The 20,767-nt window shown below is 39.2% G+C and overlaps 1 protein-coding gene across 8 annotated transcripts in view; it reads left to right on the forward strand.

Moving 5' to 3' along the window:
• Window positions 1-20,767, forward strand: part of SRPK2 (SRSF protein kinase 2) — a 310,269-nt gene that overhangs the window by 16,189 nt on the left and 273,313 nt on the right. Inside the window, exon 1 of one of the 8 annotated variants that reach the window (XM_048836383.2) lies at window positions 7,612-7,628. The exons of the other annotated variants lie outside the window; for them this stretch is intronic. The gene's annotated coding sequence lies outside the window, so the exon portion shown is untranslated. Of the gene's footprint in view, window positions 1-7,611; window positions 7,629-20,767 lie in introns of those variants that run through there. 8 annotated transcript variants of the gene reach the window in all.

Below are 20,767 nucleotides of genomic sequence, written 5' to 3' on the forward strand. Positions count from 1 at the left end.
AGAGAGGTAAATAGGGCAGTCCCCCACAGATCTATGTTGGGACTGGTGCAATTCAGCATATTCATAAATGATCTTGAGAAGTGGGTAAACAGTGAGATGACAGTTTGCAAATGATTCAAAATTATTCAAGATAGATAGGTACAAAGCTGACTGTGAAGAGTTACAAAGGAATCTCACAAAGTTGGCTGACTGGGCAAGAAAATGGCAGATGAAATTCTATGTTTATAAATGCAAATAAACATAATCCCCACTATACATACAAAATGATGGGTTCTAAATTTGCTGTTCCCATTCAAGAAAGAGATCTTGGAGTTGTGGTGGATAGTTCTCTGAAAACATTTGCTTAATGTGCAGCTACAGTCAGAAAAAATAACAATGTTAGGAACCATTAGGAGAGGGATAAATAATAAGACACAAAATATCATAGTGCCACTATATAAATCCATGGTATGACCATACCTTGACTACTGTGTGCAGTTCCTGTTGCCTCATCTCAAGAAAGATATATTAGAAATGGAAAAAGTACAGAGATACGCAACAAAAATGATTGGGTGTATGAGGAGAGATTAAAAAGACTGGGACTGTTCAGCTTGGAAAAGAGATGACTAAGGGGGGATATGACAGAGGTCTATAAAATCATGACTGGCGCAGAGAAAATGAATAAGGAAGTGATATTTACTCCTTCACATAGCACAAGGACCAGGGTTGCTCAATTAAATTAATAGGCAATAGGTTTAAAACAAACCTAAGGAAGTACTTCTTCAAACAATGCACAGTCAACTTGTGGAACTCACTGCCAGCAGAAGTTGTGAAGGCTAAAACTGGGTTAATAAATTAGATACGTTCATGCAGGATAGGTCCATCAATGGCTATTAGCTAATATGGTCATGGATTCAACACCGTGCTGTGGGTGTCCCTAAATCTCTGACTGTCAGAAGCTGGGCCTTTATGGCAAGGGATGGATCTCTTGATAAATTGTCCTATCTGTTAATTCCCTCTGAAGCATCTGGCACTGGCCACTTTTGGAAGACAGGATACAGGGCTAGATGGATCATTGGTTTGATCCAATATGGTTGGTCTTATGTTTTTATGAAGCTACCACCATGTAGTACCATCTCAAATCCAGAGATAAGCCAGGGCTCTCTTTCTGTCATTGTTGATATACTAGAGAGCATCATGGAATCCTGGGAAAAACTCGATACCTGACTGCCTCTCCCTAAGGACATTGCGTTGGCTCCTTAAATATTGCCATGAGACTTGGGTATTGCTCCCTTATATTGTGCAGGGGGTAAGTTTGTCACTGAAGAAATCCATCTCAATGTGGAGAGTTCCATCTTTCTGAAGGGTTCATATGACAGAAAATGAGAATCTTAGTTCAGGGGAAAAAAGAACATGTTGGCTATAGTTCCCTTCAATAAAGCATTGGCATCCTAGCATCCTAGGTCTAGATTTGATTCCCTCCCCCCACCCACAATGTTCCATAATGCCTATCAGAGTAGGGGGGCTTGGGAAATGATATTCCCGAAGTGGAGTTTTCCGTACAACAGCTCTCTGTATTAAGCCACCCAAGGTACTTGAGCTGACAATGGACAAAAGGAGACTGGTCCTAAACTCCGACATGAATTTTCCCCCTAGTATTGACACGTTAATGTATTTAACCTCAGTGTAGCTGGTTGAGTTTGACCCTAGGGTGGACCTCAACTGCTAAATCTAGGTTAAAAAGTGTTAACGTTAGGGAAAAGGTTGGGATGGGTTAGCAGTGCATTAGCTAACCCTGACCTAACCTCAGCTACTTTTCCTAACCTAAACAAATTCTATTTGTGATGCTTAATTGCTAAAATTAAGTGAGGCTATTTCCTTTCTGAAAATAAAAATCAAGGAAATTAAATAAACCTACACTAATGCAGTTTTTAGGTTGTGAATTTAAATGTGTGGTCAGGAAATGAACAAGTTGTTTTTCTCTAGTAAACCACTATTGTGATGATCTGTAAGAGAATTATTCATGTTACTATGAGAATCTTAACTTTATTTTCTGATACTATTCAAATTCCAAGTCAAGCTGCTATAAATCTAAAATGGCATGATTACAGATTATGTGGTTTTTGCAAAAATTTAATTTTAGCATTATTTGATTGTAATAACTTGCACTTCTATAGCAGCTATGTCTGAGGTTCCTAAAACACTATAGAAAACTGAACATTTTAAAAATCTAATTAATTTTTCATCTTTATTGCTGACTATTTACTTTTTGCATTTCAGTCATTCTAGATTAAATTAAACTAATACTACCTTGTGTTTAGCCTTCATTGTGAGGATGTTGAAGTGGTTTAGAAATATTAATACATTAAGCCTCTCAACCTCTTTTGTGAGTTAGAGTAAGTATTATCATCCTCAGAGTACCAGTGAGGAAATTGAGGCACAGAGCGGTTAAGTAACTTGACTGAGGTCACACAGGAAGTATTTGGGAATGCCGGGATTACAGATGCCTTATGTCTTAACCAAAACCCATCTTCCTTGATGAAATTTCAAATATTTGCCTTAGCATCACCTTCTCACTCACATGCACATAAAAATGTTGCCATGTTTGGGTTGCAAACACAGCAAAATATTATTTAGGCACCCAGTCAACTTGAAAACCAAACTTTTGTATGAAAAAAAATTATATCTGCTGATAACATCAGTAGCACCTAACGTGACTGACAAAAGTTAGCAAAAATTATCTTCCTTTTTGTCAGTTTGTCTATGTACTTAAACATGTTGTGTATAGTCAGTCAGTTTCTCCCTTAACATTAAGGTGGGAGGAAGAAAAACCTTGAACATCTTTTCCAGAAGTTACTTTAAAAAAAATAGGGCAAACTATCTTGCTTAATTAGGAAGTGGATTTTTAAAAAAATTAGTCCGTTCAAGTTTACAACATCCTTTTGAATCTAAACAAACTCCATTAAAAATTACAGAATTATTACAGTTGTTATGGTTTTGAAAAATAACAAAACTAAATTTTTAGCATGCATGGTTTAGCCTGATGGTTTCTCTTTAACTGTGGGACACTTGTGGAACAAATAGAGATAAATTACTTATGTGCTGGTTTCTTCAGTTTTTCTTAGATACAATTACCTTCATAGCCAGATAGCTGATGTAATGATTTCTTTCACGCCTACCATGTATATTTTTTATGCTTGGATAATCAATGAGGTAATTAATGTTCTTGCTTAAATGATGTAATTGAGTATTCCATTAAATTATGGTTGAAGTTCTTGCAGTACACATTTCAGCTCAAGCTTGAAGTGTCAGTCACTAATATCTTATACATAGGAACATAGGCATTCCATTCCAGATCAAACCACTGGTCTATGTAGTCCAGGATCCTGTCTCTGATAATGACCAGTACCAGATGCTTTACTGGAAGATGCAAGAAATCCTGTAGTTAACAATTATGGAATAACCAATCCATGGGAAAGCTTTTTCCTACTTTCTATCCGTTATATCTATCTATACTTGTATGGTCTCTGTCACCGCAGTATCTCAGCACTTCCTAAATATTTTAAAATAGAAATAACAATACCAGTTTTTTTTCTCAGCCTGTAGGAGAAATAGCTTGAGTGAATTATAGGAATTTGCTTGCTTGCTTGTTTGTGGGTAGATGGATGTGTTTTGCATGAAGAAATCAGATTAATGATTAATTCATGACCTAAAGAATATTAGTTTGTATCCTTTACTAACATTTTATTCTATCTACTGTAACTAATTCTCATTATCCATATAGATGTCTAATCCTTTTGAATCCTGCTATGATCTTGAACTCAATGATATATTGTAGCAGAGTTTTCCACAGATTGTTGTATTTTTTTAAAAAAAATTCTTTAACTAGTGTTTATTTTTTCATTGACTGTTCTCATTGTCTTGTGGGATGAAGTGGGGAGGGAAGTGCCTGAGGCTGGGAATTGTGGAAGACTAGTATGCATTGGTCTCAAAGGACTGCAGGATATGACTGGGTTGGAGTAGGTGGGAACATTGCACCAAAAAGTTCTTCAGCAGGACTGTCTGCTTCTCTGTCAATTCCAGAAACTTTTTCTGCATGTCCATATCTTTTCCCGTGCTCTTTGTTGTCAATTCTCTGTCCTTTTCTCTTTTTGTAAGAAAACCTTTTCTCCAACCTTCTTTCTTCAGATCCATCTTTTGGGGTGCAGACATGAGCTCCCCAGACATTTATTCTTCCCTGGAGATTTGTCAGGCATTCAGAGGATAACACACCTGTCCATGGGGGCTGTGGCACTTCAGGTGCAGGAGCTGAGAAGCAGCATGGGTAGTCGTTGTACTGATCATAGTCTCCCTGGCAGCAATGATGACATTTTGCTTCTTCCTGGGTTTTGGAATATCATGCTCATAGTCTCTTTCGAATCTGGGGTGAGTGTGAAATTGAGACATTTTCCACCTTCGCTCCCCCTTTTACAGATAGAGCCCTCCAAATCCGTGGATATCTGCTTTATATCCGCAGACCATTTTTGCGGATTGGATGCGGATGCAGATTTTGTATCTGCACAGGGATAGGGCCCCTGTACTAATCCTGGGTTTGTGGTGCACTGGCGCATTTGAGGGGGGGTAGGAGAGGGCTGGTTAATAACTGAGTGTGCAGCTCTGTGGTTCACTGGTCCACTGGAGGGTTGGGAATCTGGGAGGGGGAGTGGTGGTGGTGCTGGTGGAGCCGAGTTAGTAATTGCATGTGCATCCTGTCTTCACTTTAAAGGATGTTCCCTTGAGGCATGTTACCAAGATTTAGAGAAGGGTCTCTTTCTAAAGACTAATGGGCAAACCAGCAAGATGTGTAATGAAGTTGTTCACCAGGGTGTAGTCCTACCCTCCCTCCTGGAACCGGTGCAGGAGTGGAAGGGGAACACTACCTATATAGGTGGCCCTGAGAGGGCTACATTGTCTTTCAATGTTTGTGCCAAAATAGAGCACTATTTTTAACGTAAATTCTATTCTATAATTTTTTGATCAGCCAAAAATGCACTGCAAAATACAGACTTTTGCGGTACTTGTTCTGAATCCAGTGGGTTAACAATGATGAGAGTCTGATTAAAAATAGCTATGAATGCCTTGTAATCTCTGTGTTGGGGAATATACCTCATAAAATGATACGGTAGCTAAAGACTCAGGACATTGCTCAAACTGTGAAGCAAAGTACTTTTTTATATTACAGTAAAAGAAAAAGCATTTTCCATTTAAATAAACATGCCTGCATGCCAGTGTGTTTGATTTTTAACTGTTGTCGTGCTGCCAGTTGAATGAGAGGGAAAGAGTGGAGTGGCAGTAAAGCAGGAGGGAAAGGAACATGGGGTGGAGGAGGTGCCAGATTTGCCAATAGTTGGGGATTTGATATATCAGAGAAATAAACATGGTAGATATTACATTCTCCCTGTCATGGATGCCATTTTGAGCATGGGTGGGGGGTGAGTGGAATAACAGCTCACATGCCTACAAGAATGAGGGCCTGCAGCTGTGCCTGTCCAGTTGTCAGGCAGCCAATGAGCACAGCTGGAACACAGCAAAATCACCTGATTCAGTAAGGCAGTCAGGTGGCTTGCAGTTAAGCCCAGCAGCTGCAGTTGATAGCAGCTGCTCAATGCATATGCCTTTGGATTTTTTGCTTCCCTATGCTCACTTTACTCCAAGCCTTGCCCCCAACCTTGCTCCAGCCTAGACCCTGCCCTGTACCCAGCCTTGCTTGTGCCTTGGGATCGGTCCTGCTTCTGCCTTCCCTGACTCTAGGTAATTTGGGTTTGACCCTAGGCTCTGGTATCTGGACTGACTAAGCGTCTGATCCTTGGCCCTGGTTCAGAGTGTACCTTGACCCTTGGCTCTGGCATTTGAACTGTGACCACTAGGCATGACCACCCATGACCCAGTCTCCTGACATCTGCCCAAAATGATAATGGCTATCAAGTACTCAGAACAAAAGCTGCTTAACCCTCCTATACAGTTGTATTATAGCACATAATGTTTATTGGAAGAGATGCTGTCCCCCGCATTGTCCTGCTAAGTGTCTATGTGGGTTTTGGGAACCATATTTGATGCGGTCTCTGTCTTTGGGTCTACGTTGGGCTCTTAGTGAGGGGTGAGATCCTGGCTTTCCAAGGAAATTTCCTCCTCGTTGAAGGTCGGGTTCCTCAGTCTCTTGGGTACTTTTGGTGCTGTCCACAAAATACCAGGGTTTAGGGTGGCCTCTTTTACAGAAATCCAGTCCAGCTTATGATAGTAGGGGCAGGCACTGGGAGCATTACTGGAGGTCTTGTTGCTGGTTGTTTTTTTTTATTCTTCTTGCGCTCCTTTTGTTTGTTGCAGTACTGGAACTTGTCCCACGTGTGACTCCTCTCTGTTTATTTTTTGTTTGATATATGCTCTTATATATGCATTCTAGTGGCAACTTTTAAGGCAGGGCTGAATAGTCTTCTCTCACCAGGTCTTAAGGAAATCCATGGTCACTGTGTGGATCCATGCAGAAACACAAGGCCTGGCTGCTATAATGCTGAGAAGGGCATGTGACTCCAGGAGTGTTTATTCACAAATGGTGTGCACCTGGCTTCGGATCAGCATTTAAATGGGGGAAATGACATCTGGTCAACATGACCCCAGAGTGGTAGAGGGTGCACAGATAAACAGACAGGTTGATCCATTATGAAGATGGAAGATGATGTGATGGAGAAATCTCCTTTTAAAAAATGTAAAGGTTGTTAGGAACTGTTCAGTCACTATTTGAGAAAACACAACTTTCCTTTCCCACCACCCTGTTCTCTTCTGCTGCTTACAGGTATAATTTTTTGTAAATTTCAACATGTATTAGCAGCAAGGGGAGGTAGCACGGGCAGTTAGAAGACCAGAAAGACTGGTATATATGGGACTTTTTGCTTCCTATAAGAGGGATGTGTGTAGGATAAACAAGCTTTCCTTCTAGCTCCACACACAAATGAATTAAAAAAAAAAAAAAAGCCAGCCAGTCTGCTGCAGGGTTGCTAGGTGTGAACCACACCCCCGGCACTTCCAAGAGAATCTGAGATCTTATCTACACTACCACTTAAATTGATGTAAGTTATGTCGCTCAGGAGTATGAAACCCCCCCCAAACAACATAAGTTACATTGACTTAAAGTGGTGTCTACACCGTGCAATGTTGGTGGCAGACGTTCTCCTACCGACACAGCTTCCGCCTCTTGTTGCGGTGGAGTAATTATGCTGATGGAAGAGCGCTCTCCTGTCGGCGTAGTGCATCTTCACCAGACGTACTACAGCAATGCATCTGCATCGGTGCAGCTGTGCTGATGTAGCATGGTAGTGTAGACTATCCCTGAGAAGCCTGCAGGAATTGGTGAGATGAAGAGAGCATTCTTATTAGTGCCTCCAGTCCTTATCTGCCAGCTCCTTTAATGCATCTTTTTCTGTTATGAAACACCAGCAAGCAGGGATGTAAGCACTTGGGAGCTTAAAACAGGCTGCTTTTCCCTTCCAGCCAACTGGATTGGATTCCCTTAAGTGGCGCAGAAGAGCTTGCTCCTGGCCCTGAAGGCAGTCTAACTTCATCTGGGGACCACAGGGTGCTGATTTCTAATTTCCAGTAGGCTGACTGTAGCAGAGGTATCGATAACTTTTTTTTAAATTTGGGGTGGGGGCTAGAGTTAAAAATAGTTGATGAATATTGCTTTAATGAGTAGTTTTACCATGACTAAATTTGACCACTTTTAAAAAAGTGAGATAAACAAGCTTCTATTCCAAACTCAGTGTTTTCTTTATTAATGCAGTGCCTATGTTTTTTTGGGGGGGGAGGGGGAGGGAAGAGATTAAACACTCCCCTTCCCCCCCTCCCCGCAAGACTCCAACTATATAAGACTATGGCATCGGTATAATTGTGAATGGAACAGCTTTGCTGATATAACTGCAGACAGAACTTTCCTCCATAATAAATGCTGTTTCTGCCTAGTGGATGATGGCATAATCAGAAATGATGCCAAGGGGAATGGAATTTCTTTCTGCAATTAGAAAGGAAAGAAGAAATTTCAGGAGGCCAACTTATGAGTTCATATGAAAATATAGAAATTTTAAAAAATAAACAAAACTATTTGATCTTAACTTTGATATTCACTGTTAAAAAATGAGGTCACAGATGGCAGGCACCTACAATGCTACAGAGTAGGAAAACACAAGACATTCAGTTATGACATAAATTTGTCTCATTAGGTCCATTATAGTTTCAAAGTCTTTGTTTAAGTGCTGATAGTCTGTGCAATGGCTTTGGGATTTATTTTCACATATAAAGTAGTTATATAGAACTCGATTAGAAAATTTGTGTTCATTCGCAAAAGAAAACATCCTTTGTTTGAATCTGTCTTAATATACAAAGCACGAGAGGCTTTTATATTCAGAGTGGACAAAGCTATGTTGCATTGCATACTGAATAGTAATGTTTCTCTAGAAGAGAATTGAAATTGTATTTAAATAGCAAGTTCACTGTTTGGTTTAAAATACTTTATTTTCATTCTAGAAATAAATTCTGTAAAGTTGCTCAAAGAAGCAGCAGGAAATAGTATATACCTTTTATAACACTATTTTCAGGCATTTTATACAAAGATTGCTTAAACAATAGACAGTATGATCCATATATCTGTTTACATAGCAGTGACATATGTTTGTTTTTTAATTTTCCTTGTGATTGATTATTCATATCCATTTAGGTCTCAGTGTAGCATTAATTTTTAAAGATAACAAGCATGTGATGGATTATTTAGAATATTTTGATTTAAATATTTATATCAATATTTCTTCTACCTTTGTGTATAACTTATTCAGTCACTCAACTGGTTTGTGGTATTACTAATTTGTACATTTTGCATAATGTATGTTCAATTGCCTAGAACACACTTACTAGATAAGAAATCTAGTATGACAATGCCAAAGAGATAAGAATAAATAATGCACAAATTACAAGATACTGTAAATCCCAAAATATTCAGAAATGATGAGAATTGTATTTGAGCACTAGAAGAAACACTGTTTAATACCAGAACTACTGGATGAAAGATGCTGGCTGTGGGTTTGTTTACTGTGGATTAATTTGTGTCTGGTTTTCTACTTGCATGATTTTATTTAAGTGTGGTAGTGATGGAAACCGTAAATTGTTTATTTCTTTGTGGAAACAGTAAATTGTTTATTTCTTTGTGGAAACAAACATGGAAAACAGGATTTCTTATTTTTTGATGAACAAAATGTAACTAAAATATCTGTTCTGTCAACCAATCCCTACATAAAGGGACGTTAAAAAAGGATAATGGTAATGGAGAGTGCCACCCAGTCTCTGCAATCAGCTGTGTACCTTTAAACACTACATAATTTTCTTGGTTCTCAAGAGATACCAAAAGCAGAGGTAACTTCAACTAGAGAGCAAACAGGAAGTCAACAGAAACAATATTTTTTAGTTATAATTGTGTATGATGTGGATCAGAATGAAAAGGGCTGTTTGTAGAAGCAGCCACGTGGCAATTTTAAAACTTCATAAATATTAACAAATCATTTTCGAATTTATTTTTACTCTTCAGTTATCTAACCAAAATTGCTAGCAAAACTATCTTTACATTTGTTCCTTTTTTGCACTGTATGAGACATATCTCCATATTCTATCTTGTTTTTTGGAGAGGGGTGTAAGTTTTTCAGGGCAGGGACTGCCCAAGGTGGATTATCTGTGGATCTTGGCCTTAGGCTGCCAAGGAGTCCACTACAGAACCAGCCTTAGAAGTTTTGCTGTTGAGTAGAATTGTCTAATTGGTGGTTGTTTGGACAAACTGAAGACAAAAAGCAGACTCCTCAGATGCATGCATGTCCTGCCTACACTACAAGAAAGGCTGTGCTAAGAAACCATTTTTAAAATCAAATTTTAATAACTTTTTCACCTAATACAATTTTTGCTCCCAGCCTGGTCAGAGGGTAAGGCAGTATTACCAACTTCAAGAGATCAAAAATCATGAGTCGGGTCCCGCAAAACCATGAGATTTAAAAAAAAGATTATATTGTGTTTTTTAGGTCAGTCTCTTGATATTTGAACTCCCGTTGCCCATCCCCAAGATATGTGCATGTGACAATAAGTGTTGCTCACCTTCCCATATGTACTATATAAGGTAACATTGGCCCTTGTTCCAGGAGCTCTCACCCCCACATCAGTCCATCTCCTGGCCAGCAATTAAGTCTGTCCTCCAGTCCCCCCATCAGTTATATCCCCACCCAACCCCCCTCAATTCAGCCCCTCCCCTCAGTTCAGTCCACCAGCCCTCATCATCACTACCCCATCAGTTCAGCCCCCCTACTCCATCAACCCTCATTGTCCTCAGTTCATCCTCCCTGCACTTACCCCACCCACTTCAGCCCACCTGCAGCCTCCCCAGCCTTACCTCTGCTCCTCTTAGGGTTCTTCACTCTCCCCAGGCCTGCGGGTGGAGGCTGCAGTGGGGTCCCTCTCCCACTTCCTAGGCTGGTGGGAGAGCAGCTGGTTGGGGCTGTCAGTGGGAGCCCTGGGTGGCGGGGCTATGGCTGTCAGCCCCGAGCAGCGGGGACAGTGGGAGCCCTGGCCACCCGAGGCGGACAGTGATTTCTAAATAATATTAAAAGTAAAATTCTTGCGATAGAACTCTTAAATGTCAGGATTTATTTTTGAGTTCTAGCACTAGATCATGAGTGAGGCTTAATTTTACTTAGAAATCCCATCTCGCGATAAATTTGTGAGAGTTGGTATGTCTGGTAAAGTGTTGAACATACTGTAGTTCTGGAAACCCATTCAAGACTAGGTTACTGCCTAGCCATAATGATTTTTTTCAAAATCATTTTATCACATTATGCCCTTATTCTGCTTGCCCACAGGAAGAAGTTTTTTTACTTGGGAAGTGGAGAGTACTTCTTTAGGTTTAAATACTTCAGCATTTCCTGCTAAACTACCTTTGTTAGTTATAGCGGCAAAGAGTCCTGTGGCACCTTATAGACTAACAGACGTATTGGAGCATAAGCTTTCGTGGGTGAATACCCACTTCGTCGGATGCATGTCGGTCATGCATCTGACGAAGACATGCATCCGACGAAGACATGCATCCGACAATGTGGGTATTCACCCACGAAAGCTTATGCTCCAATACGTCTGTTAGTCTATAAGGTGCCACAGGACTCTTAGTCTGGACCTGTAAAAGTGGCAAACATGACTACCCCTTTGTTAGTTATGTTGTTCAGATTAGAAAAGAACATTACAAAAAATGTTTGCCTCCCTCCCTTAAGTTGCTTCTCTGTAAAGCCAATGATAGCATTTTTGGTTATTAGAAAATGCTTAATATTGAAATACACCACCAGGTGGCAACATATCAATTTTTATAAATTCTTTCAAAAGGAACTGTAACTCTTGAATAAAATGTGACAGTAGAACAAAATTTTGATGAAAACAGAAACAAACAGCTTTGCATCCAGTTTTTTTTTTATTGTGATTGAGGAAGCTGGCACTCTGTAAAAAGTGGTGTAGGGGAAACTTCAAACTAGCTATATGTATTTCTACTTATTGAATGGACAAGAGCATTTCGGATTTATGCTCTGGAATATGTGTGCAAACATTTAATGGGTTTTAACATTGCTTTCTTGTATGATGGTATTTATTTTAGCATTCCAATTAGGAAAGGGTTAAAACAACACACAGGTAAGCAATGGCTTAAAGACAAACACTTTTTATAATAAAAATGTAAATGTTAATGAAAATGTAAACACTTCATAATCAGATGTGTGAAGAACCAGTTAATGTAAAAACATTGTATTGAAATATCTTAAAGTAAGTCCCTTTTCCATAACTATTTAGGAACATCTGCCTGATGCTACAAATACTTATTATGGAATGTAGTGCTTACTACCATATGTTCTGTCATTGAAGTCTGTGGGACTGCTCAAGTAGTAAGTGCTCCCCCATGGTGGTTGTGGCAGGACCAGGCCTTAACTATCACTGGCAGCTTACTTAATATACAGCACACCTGAGAAGCAAGATCAGCAAAGTCAGATTCTATGTTTGGTGACTGCAATGACAAGACGTTCCTTTGTGTGCTATATTTTTCTTAGACAAAGAACGGAGGGTACAGTTTGGATGCAGGGAATTATGACTCATTTAGCTCATATTGAATATGAACAAGAGTAATTTTTTTTTCTGTAGTGAACATTTCAGTTGCACATGTTTTAGTTCAGATTTTTTTTTAATAAGGACATTGCCAAATACTTTAGGCCAGTGGCTCTCAACCTGTCTAGACTACTCATTGTATAGTATACAGAGCAGTATAAATCAGTCGAGAAATTTTAGTTTGCATTGGCTTCGCTAGTGCTTTTTCTGTAGCTTGTTGTAAAACTAGACAAAGATCTAGATGACTTGATGTACCCCTGGAAGACCTCTGTGTGTACCCCCAAGCATACGCGTACGCCTAGTTGAGGACCACTGGTTTAGACCACAAATTAGGTTTCAATAAAAAATAAATACGAATCACAAAGCCTAATAAGTGTTTTCATTAAATACAAATGACAAAGTTTTAATATTAAATTTAAATATCCTCTTACGTTATTTACAACATAAATATTGCAGGATTTTGCTACTGTAGGAGAAAAAAAGTGAAATTAACTAAAAGGTGAGGATACTGTTTTCATTGTTCAGTATGAGTGAAATTCACCAAGTGAGCAAGTTGTACAAATAATGGAAAACTAAATTATTAAAATTCAGTATTAGTGATCTAAAGTGGTGATAGCAGAACAAATATAAGAGCATTTTTAATTATTTGTAATCTTCCTGTGTGTGTAACTGCCACAAGGAACTTTGAAGATATCTGCCACTTTCCAAAATGCTACAAAAATCTATTTACGTAGAAGAAGGAAAATTCTCTGAATTTTTATAATCCTGGTGTCTGGTTATATTCTAGCTGTCAGTTTTCATTACATTTAAGACATGTCGCTAAGGAAAGTGCCTGAATTTTTCTCAAATTAGTTCTGTACATGTTAAAGCATTTCTTAATTTTTTTTTTTTTACTATGAATGTTGTGGAATAACAATAAAAACACTGGTTAGAATAACAACTTCATATTTATATTTTTGTCCTGATTTTGGAAGGCTGACACGTTTGAATAAATAGACTTGTAAATGCAAGCAGCTAGCTAATTGTCTGTGATGTGATGAATAATATGAGCTTAGATAAAGACAAACTTAAATAATGTTACAATGAAGACAATTCCACAAAAGAAATCTTAGAGCTTTGTACATTCATAACATTGTACATTCATAACCATTGACTCAATTAGATGACTTAGTTACTAGTTAAAATTTTTGGATGGGCAGTTGGGAAGCTTTGTGAAGAGATCACTGCTCTTTAATTTGTTCTCTTTGAACTGCATGTTTGATTTGATAGACTTGTCTCTGTTTAACACAGATGTGTTGTAGCATACCTTGCAGAAAATTATGTAATGTTTGTGGTCTGCCTTTTGGAGAGGTATAAATAAAATGAATTCAGAGTACTCCCATGATTAGCAAAAAAGTTCTCTTTCCCTCCTGTTTCCAGAATGTAAAGCTAAAACAACATCTTGTTCCTTGGAAAGAGAGAAAGTAATTGCAAAGTGCATGCTTTACTTAGGATTACGAAGGAGTCTCCAGCCCCTTCTATATGGCCAGGCAACCTTTCTTTTCCATAAACTGTTGTGTTTTGGATACACTCCTCCTTCTTGCCCCTGTATATTTCTCTTTTTTCTTTCTTTTTTTTTGGTCGGGGTAGGAGCAGAGAGAGGATTCTTTAACGTACATAGCTCTTCTCTGTCACCTGAAATGATGCTGTCAAGTTGGGAAGTTCTTACATCTTCAGGCCATGGCTTATTTAAAATTTGTTGCTAATTTGCTTCCAGATAGTTAGCAAAGGAAGAATGCACCTTCACTTTCACATGCTAAAGAAGAAGGGTTAACTCTTTGACCCTGGACTTTCCTGTCAATCTTGATAGTATCCAGATATGGGCCAAGGATGGTTTTTAACTACAGAATGTCTGCTACAGGTACATTTTGTAATTACTAGAGAGGAGTACTTGTCTCTTCAGAAGAGGGAGCAATCTCTGTGGTTGCATAGTTAAGAGAGCTTGAAAAAACTTCCACCTGATCAGCAGCCTTGCAGGCAATATTTTTCTTTCTGGATAGGGCCTTATTACAGACTTAGCTTTCAGATGGAAAGCAGATCTCTCCTGAGAAATCAGAAATGAAGATTGATATGCTGTCAACATTCTAACATTTTCTTTTAATTAATATAACATAATGATCTGGTGTAATATGCCGTTTCAGTGTTAACTTCATCTTAAAGGTGATTGGCCAAAAAAAGGAGGGGGGCTTGGGCCATCTTTTGCTTCTTTATTATATATAAAGTATCAGCAATGCCAAATTTGGTCTTCCTTTGTTTTGGATTTCTGGGGATGTTTATTGTGATCTCTAACCCCTTAATTGGAGGAATGAGGGTGTTAAATTGTTACCAAAGGTTTGTTTAAAAAATCTACAGCTTCATTAAGCTAAACAGATGTAAACAAAAAAAGTTTTAAATTGTTTGACTAAAAATTTCTTTTCAGTTGCTCAATTTTTACGTCTTGGTACTTAAGATGTCATAGTTTCACCATGTCTCTACTAATTAGTCTTCTAATGTAGACATGACCTGAATTTCTACTGTATAAAACAAGTAGTCAGGTCCCTTCCCAACTTCCTCCTTTTTCCCCCACTTCAGAGAAAACTATTCAGGCCTTTGTTATGTATCATAAGGAAGCAAATAAGGACAATTTTTTCCTTTACAGATCACCTTTATTTATTTTTTAAAATAGGGTGCAAAATTGGAAGTCTGAAGGTGTTTTTTCAATTTCCTACTCTGCCATTTTATCACTGTGTGATCTTTAGTAAGTTATTCAACCTAGTAAAGTTACTCAGGGGTGTGAAAAATTCACTCGTGAGTGTTCTAGTTAAACCACCCTAATCTGGAAGAATTTGACCTGGCTGCTGCCACTCGGAGAGATGGATTAACTAGAGTGACTGAACTACAACGGCTGTAGTTGCTTTCTCTAGTGTCCGTACTGGGGTTAGGTCGAATTAACTACAGCTCTCTGGGGTGTGAATTTTTCATACATCTAAATGATGTAGCTAGGCAACTCCGATTTTTAATTATAGGCAAGGCCTTAATGCCCCTGTCTCTGTTTCCTCTTCATTTCCAATAATTGCTTTTGATTTTTTTTGTTGTTTCTGCATTTGGCCCTAATGTGTGAAGTTGCAAGAGTAATTAAAAAGACAAGGAAAATTCTGGCATCTGATAAAATGTGTAGAATCACTTATACATTCTTCTTACCTCATTACTGTTGAAACCAAGATGACAATAATTAGGAAAAAGTTTAATCCAGAATATAGAACATTAGAATTTCTCCATCTGTCTTCTAGAACAGATGATGCAAAATGGGTAGTCATCTTTTAGTGAGATCTTGAATAATGAATAAATAATGTTGTATGAACAGTATTTGAACCTCTTCATGCTATTTTGCTAGAATATTGCCCTTATATCTATAGTACCTACCACCTCCTGTTCCCATCATAGTAATTTTCTATAAACTTCCTTGTGACCCCTCTTTATACAGACCTTTAAACATATAATATCTGAATCCATCATTTGTCCTCAATTAATACAGATGTTAAGTTTAAAATATCTGACCGCCTCATGCAGTTCATGTCGGAGCATAAGCTACAGTATTTGGGCCAATCTTCCTCACCCTGCAAGCATGCAGATAATATATACTTCCAGTACTCAACCTCTTCTTTCAGCCTTCTTAACAGAACAAAAGCTAAACTTATTTTATTAAGGTACTTGGGTACTTTGATACCTAGATATCTTCTACGGGCTCTGATTGAGCAGAAATTGTAAGCCTACTATATCTATGCCTTTTCACATTGCTAGTGAAACTGTGTAAACTGTGGCTTGAAAACCCAATTATAATAGATGAGGCATATGATGGTCATTAGGAAAATAAAAAATAAACCAGGAGTCTTTGGAAGAATATTTTAATTATAAATTGGCTATAGTGTGATAGGTACTTCAGGTGATGGAACATTAATTATTAAGCTAATTTGTTGCAAGTTTACATGACCTGTATATGCCATCATATGTGTACCTAAAATAAACTAGTTGTATACTTTATTGCCTCATTTTTAAAATTATATTTAAGAATGCTGTGCTGAAAAGGCTGATAGTTGAAAAGAAAATATATGGTATTATATATTGCAAGACTATTAAAATAATAGAGCGAGTATATTATATAAAATGTAAATAAAGATATGCAGGGCTCATAGGACAATGCAAATTAGCAGAAAAGAATGACAAGTTACAAAGTGCTCTAAAGTTGTAGAAAATTGTATTTGAGAAACAGTAAGTGATCACCTAATTCAGAGGTGGCCAACCTGAGCCTGAGAAGGAGCCAGAATTTATCAATGTACATTGCCAAAGAGCCACAGTAGTACATCAGCGGCCGCCCATCAGCTCCCCGCCCGTCAGCAGCCCCACCAATCAGCACCTGCCCCTCACTCCCCACGCCTCTCGCCCGCCACAATCAGCTGTTTTGTCTGCGTAGGCTCAGGGGAAGGGGAAGTCGCCCTGGAGGAAGGGGTGGAGTGGGGGCAGAGCAGGGAGTTGAGCAGTGAGCTGAGCAGTGAGCACTCCCTTGCACACTGGAAAGTTAGTGTCTCTAGATCCACGCCTGGAGTCAGTGCCTGTGCAAGGAGCCGCATATTAACCTCTGAAGAGCCGCATGTGACTCCAGAGCCACAGGTTGGCCACCCCTGACCTAATTAAAGTCTACATTATATTGTGTAAGCACAACAGGACAAAATTTAGGTTTATGTACCTTTTATAAATCTCAATTAAGTTAATATAATTGAGGATCTATAATTATTGAACCAGCTCTTTCTGATGTTTGAAAAATTTTACTACTTTGGGGCTCGTTTTTTTTCTGAGTGTCGTTTTGCATAACGTGGCATCTTTAGATTTTAGCAGAATTATAGAGCACTTAGTTTATTTCCATGTGCTTAAACAGATTTTCTTGAAATGTATGCCTTATGGATTGTAGTAGAGTTAGTGATCCAAATGTGGGGGTTATTGAGTAACATGTTCCTGAGATATAGCCCTCCGAAACAAGAGCATTTCATGAAGTTGGCACATTCTGGCAACTTTGAAGTTTGAAACTTACTCTGGGCAAAAATTTGAGTGTAAACTGTGAACATTTGGGAAATATCTGACTTTGTCAGGGGTGTGTGTGTGTGTTAATTGGAGAAACATAATCTGAGTACTGCAGAATATTCAGAAGGTGCTGAAACAGGTTTTTAAAAAGGAAATTACATATGTAAATGTTCCCTGGGAGGAGTAGAGTGATTGGGGGGAGGAGAAGGAAAGAAGCGTTTGAGTCTGCAGCAACAGATAGGGGTCTTATGGCAAGGGGGATACATGGGAATGTGGGGTAGAAGAGGGTTTGGGGTTGAAGTAAGGGGTTGGAGAATGGGAGGGGTAGTAGAGGCAGTTGGGCATTTGGGGGTGGGGAGCCTTGTCAGCCTGGAATTCTCCCCTTGTGTGTGTACTGTGATCTGGGGGGGCAGGTACTACCCTTCTGCAAGGGTCTCAATCCCACTTCCTGCCTGCTGTGTGTTTTGAGATCTGGGGAACCCTGCTCCTCTTAGAGTGTGTGAGCTCCTCTCTCTGCCCCTCTATGTGAGCTGGGATCTAGGGTCGAGGGGACTGAAGATAACAGAGGGGTTTGAGGAAGGATGGATTTGGGTATACCTGGGATATGTCTGGGGAAGGCTGACTGAAGCAGGGGTAGGAGTCCTAGCTGTGGGTTGATAGTGGGAGTGAGGGCCCCAGCTCAGTGTGCACCTCGGGCCATATAGCTGTTGCTTCTGACCTGTATACAGCAGCATAGGAAAGGAGACATCAAGGAGCAATTCCTTACATGGTAATGGGTTATACAGTGCCAGCTAATGGCTTAACGGGATGGTGAGGCAGGGAAGACATACACCAGTCTTCTCTCACACAAAGTTTCTGTAATCACCATGTAATAAAACTGTCAACATTTTGGGACATTCTCTCACTGACCCTGTTAGCAGCTACACATTGCAAACATTTCAAAGGACAACCATGATCCTCTCTCGGCTCTAACAAAATGTGGAGCAGCACTTAGGAATCACATGATGATTCTCTGTCCTAGTGGAATGAACACTGACTGGGACTGTTCCTAGCTCTGCCTCTAGCCTGCAGGGTGACATTGGGCAAGTCACCTCACCTTTCTGTGCCTCAGTTTCCCATCTGTACAATATGGATGATGTAAATTTCCTTGAGATTTACTGGTGAAAAGTGCTATATAAAAACTAGGTCTCTTACTTATTACCTAGCCACAGCAGCATATTTACTGCAAACCTAGGTGAGAACTACAACTGCCTAAATGACCACCACCTCCTACCAACAAATATTTCTTTTTCTGTTCAAAGAAACTAGGACATTAAATGTCACAAAACTTTGTTAACATAGAGTTAACATTGCCTGGTGATAGCTAGTGCCCTTCCAGAAGGTCAAGTTCAGCAACACTCAAACTTTTGAAAACCAGAAAATATAGAGTTAAAGTAAATGCCCGTGCATCCTTACGGCTTCCCAGTCTGAGTGCTGCCCCAGTACATCCAGAACACACACGCTCCCACTCTACCTTTTCAGTGTAATAGACAAATGCTACTGACACATGCCCTGTGCTCAAACTGAATCTGCTCCCACAACAGGATAACACATTTGGAAAATTTACCAACAACTTCACATCCTTTTACAGCCCTTTCACACTTGGACACAGGATACCATCTAAAACTATACTTTCCCCTACTTACAATCAAATCCATAGTCTGCTTTCATATCCCACGTCACCGCTAACAGTACCTATGTCAAGAATACCACAGTACCCTGCTACAGACATGACCTACACGATTCTATATTGAATGATGCGCAGACTGGAACCTCAAAGTAAACATGCACTTCTTTCCTTTGATAACACACATGGGGTGGAACTCAGACCCAGATCTCCTCATATCATAATCACAGCTCTTCCAAGCTCCTCCAAATTATTTCTCCACTAATCAATACAGCTGCACCTAACACTAAATGCAGCTGGAGTGCATGCAGATAATTCCCAGTGGCTATTGCTAGCTCTCAGGGGCAGACTTAAGGTTTTACCATAACTCTGTATTTCCTGGGTTTTGTAAGTTTGAGTTTTGCTGAACTTGACATTCTGGAAGGACACAGCAGGTTATGTTAACTCTGTGTTAATGAAGCTTTTTGCCATTTGATTTCTTATACTGGGATCTAGGAAGAAGAGGTCATCTGAGACGTCGTTGTGTGTGTGGGGGTAAATAGAACAGTTTATTAGACAATGCCACTAGCAACATGGGGTTTCTATAGAATCAAGTTTAGTCTGCGTCATTGTTAGTACCTAGTCTAGATCTAGTCTTCCAGTTGCATTTAATTCAAATGATTTGGAGGAAGGAGTCCCATTTCGTAATCTGTATAAACTGCTTAAAATCATAAGGTATGTCTACACTTGTTATGACATGGAGAGTACAGACACTGCACAGCCAGTTAGCATGGTTTAAATAGCAGTGGAGACGGTGTGGTACTGCTTCGGTGAGTAGAGAACAGATATGCCAGACCCCTAGGTTATATACCCTATATGACACTCCACATGCCCAGACAGTGCCTTCATCTTTACGCTGCTAAAACATAAGCTGCAGACTTAAGATCCTGATCCTGCAAAGATTTATGTATGTGCTCAATTTGAAGCATAAGAATAATCACATTGGCTTTGATGTGCATAATTTGTTGCAAGGTCAGGGACTAAGATGTTCCACTCTATTTAGGTTCTTACACCACACTCAGCACTATGGTATCTTGAACACCTGGATTTCTCAGAGATGAGAATTCATTCAGTTTGGAGCTACTTTTGCTTTAATCTTTCTTGTTAGATTACATACAGTCCTTGAAGACAGGAATTTGGTTGTTACTGAGTTTGGTGAGGTGTGTAACTGTTTGTGATCCAAGATTCCAAATGCATCAGAAGTGTTTCAGGACTACTCAGACTGAAAACCTCTTACCTTCCTATATGTCAGTAGAAAGATTTGTGCATATTGATTACATGGCTCAAGTTTATATTTTGCAATTGGAATTCTGTTGCCAGTATTCCCCCCGCCACCCCTGTTTTTAGTGAACCAAATAACTATGTTCATTCTGCTTTAAATAGTTTTATTCCTTTGTCCTAATCTTCATTTATGTATATGTTTCGGTCACATTTGTGAAAGGCTGTTACTCTGTAATATTTTTAAAACTTAATTAAAAATACTGCATGATAATAGTTAATTCCACATATTTATGAGAAATGATCTGATAAGGTGAAGGAAGATGAACACTTCAGCCCTTTGCTTGAATGGTGGGCATGATGAAATCAGAAGTAAATGGGGAGCCTAAAGCCAGGACTAGTAGTAGGCAAATAGAATGGTCTTCAAGGGAAATCTTCCCATGTAATATTTTGTCTGACTTTCGTGAAGGAAAGAGATGCAGCAATATTGTCCCTTGTTCACTATTCATATGAATAAATGTACCGCCAAATAAGGTGAAAGCTGGACAAAAAGTACAAGTGATTAAAAAGCACTTT

The sequence above is a fragment of the Caretta caretta genome, chromosome 1 (genome assembly GCF_965140235.1).
Source record: "Caretta caretta isolate rCarCar2 chromosome 1, rCarCar1.hap1, whole genome shotgun sequence".
Classification (NCBI taxonomy): Eukaryota; Metazoa; Chordata; order Testudines; family Cheloniidae; genus Caretta; species Caretta caretta.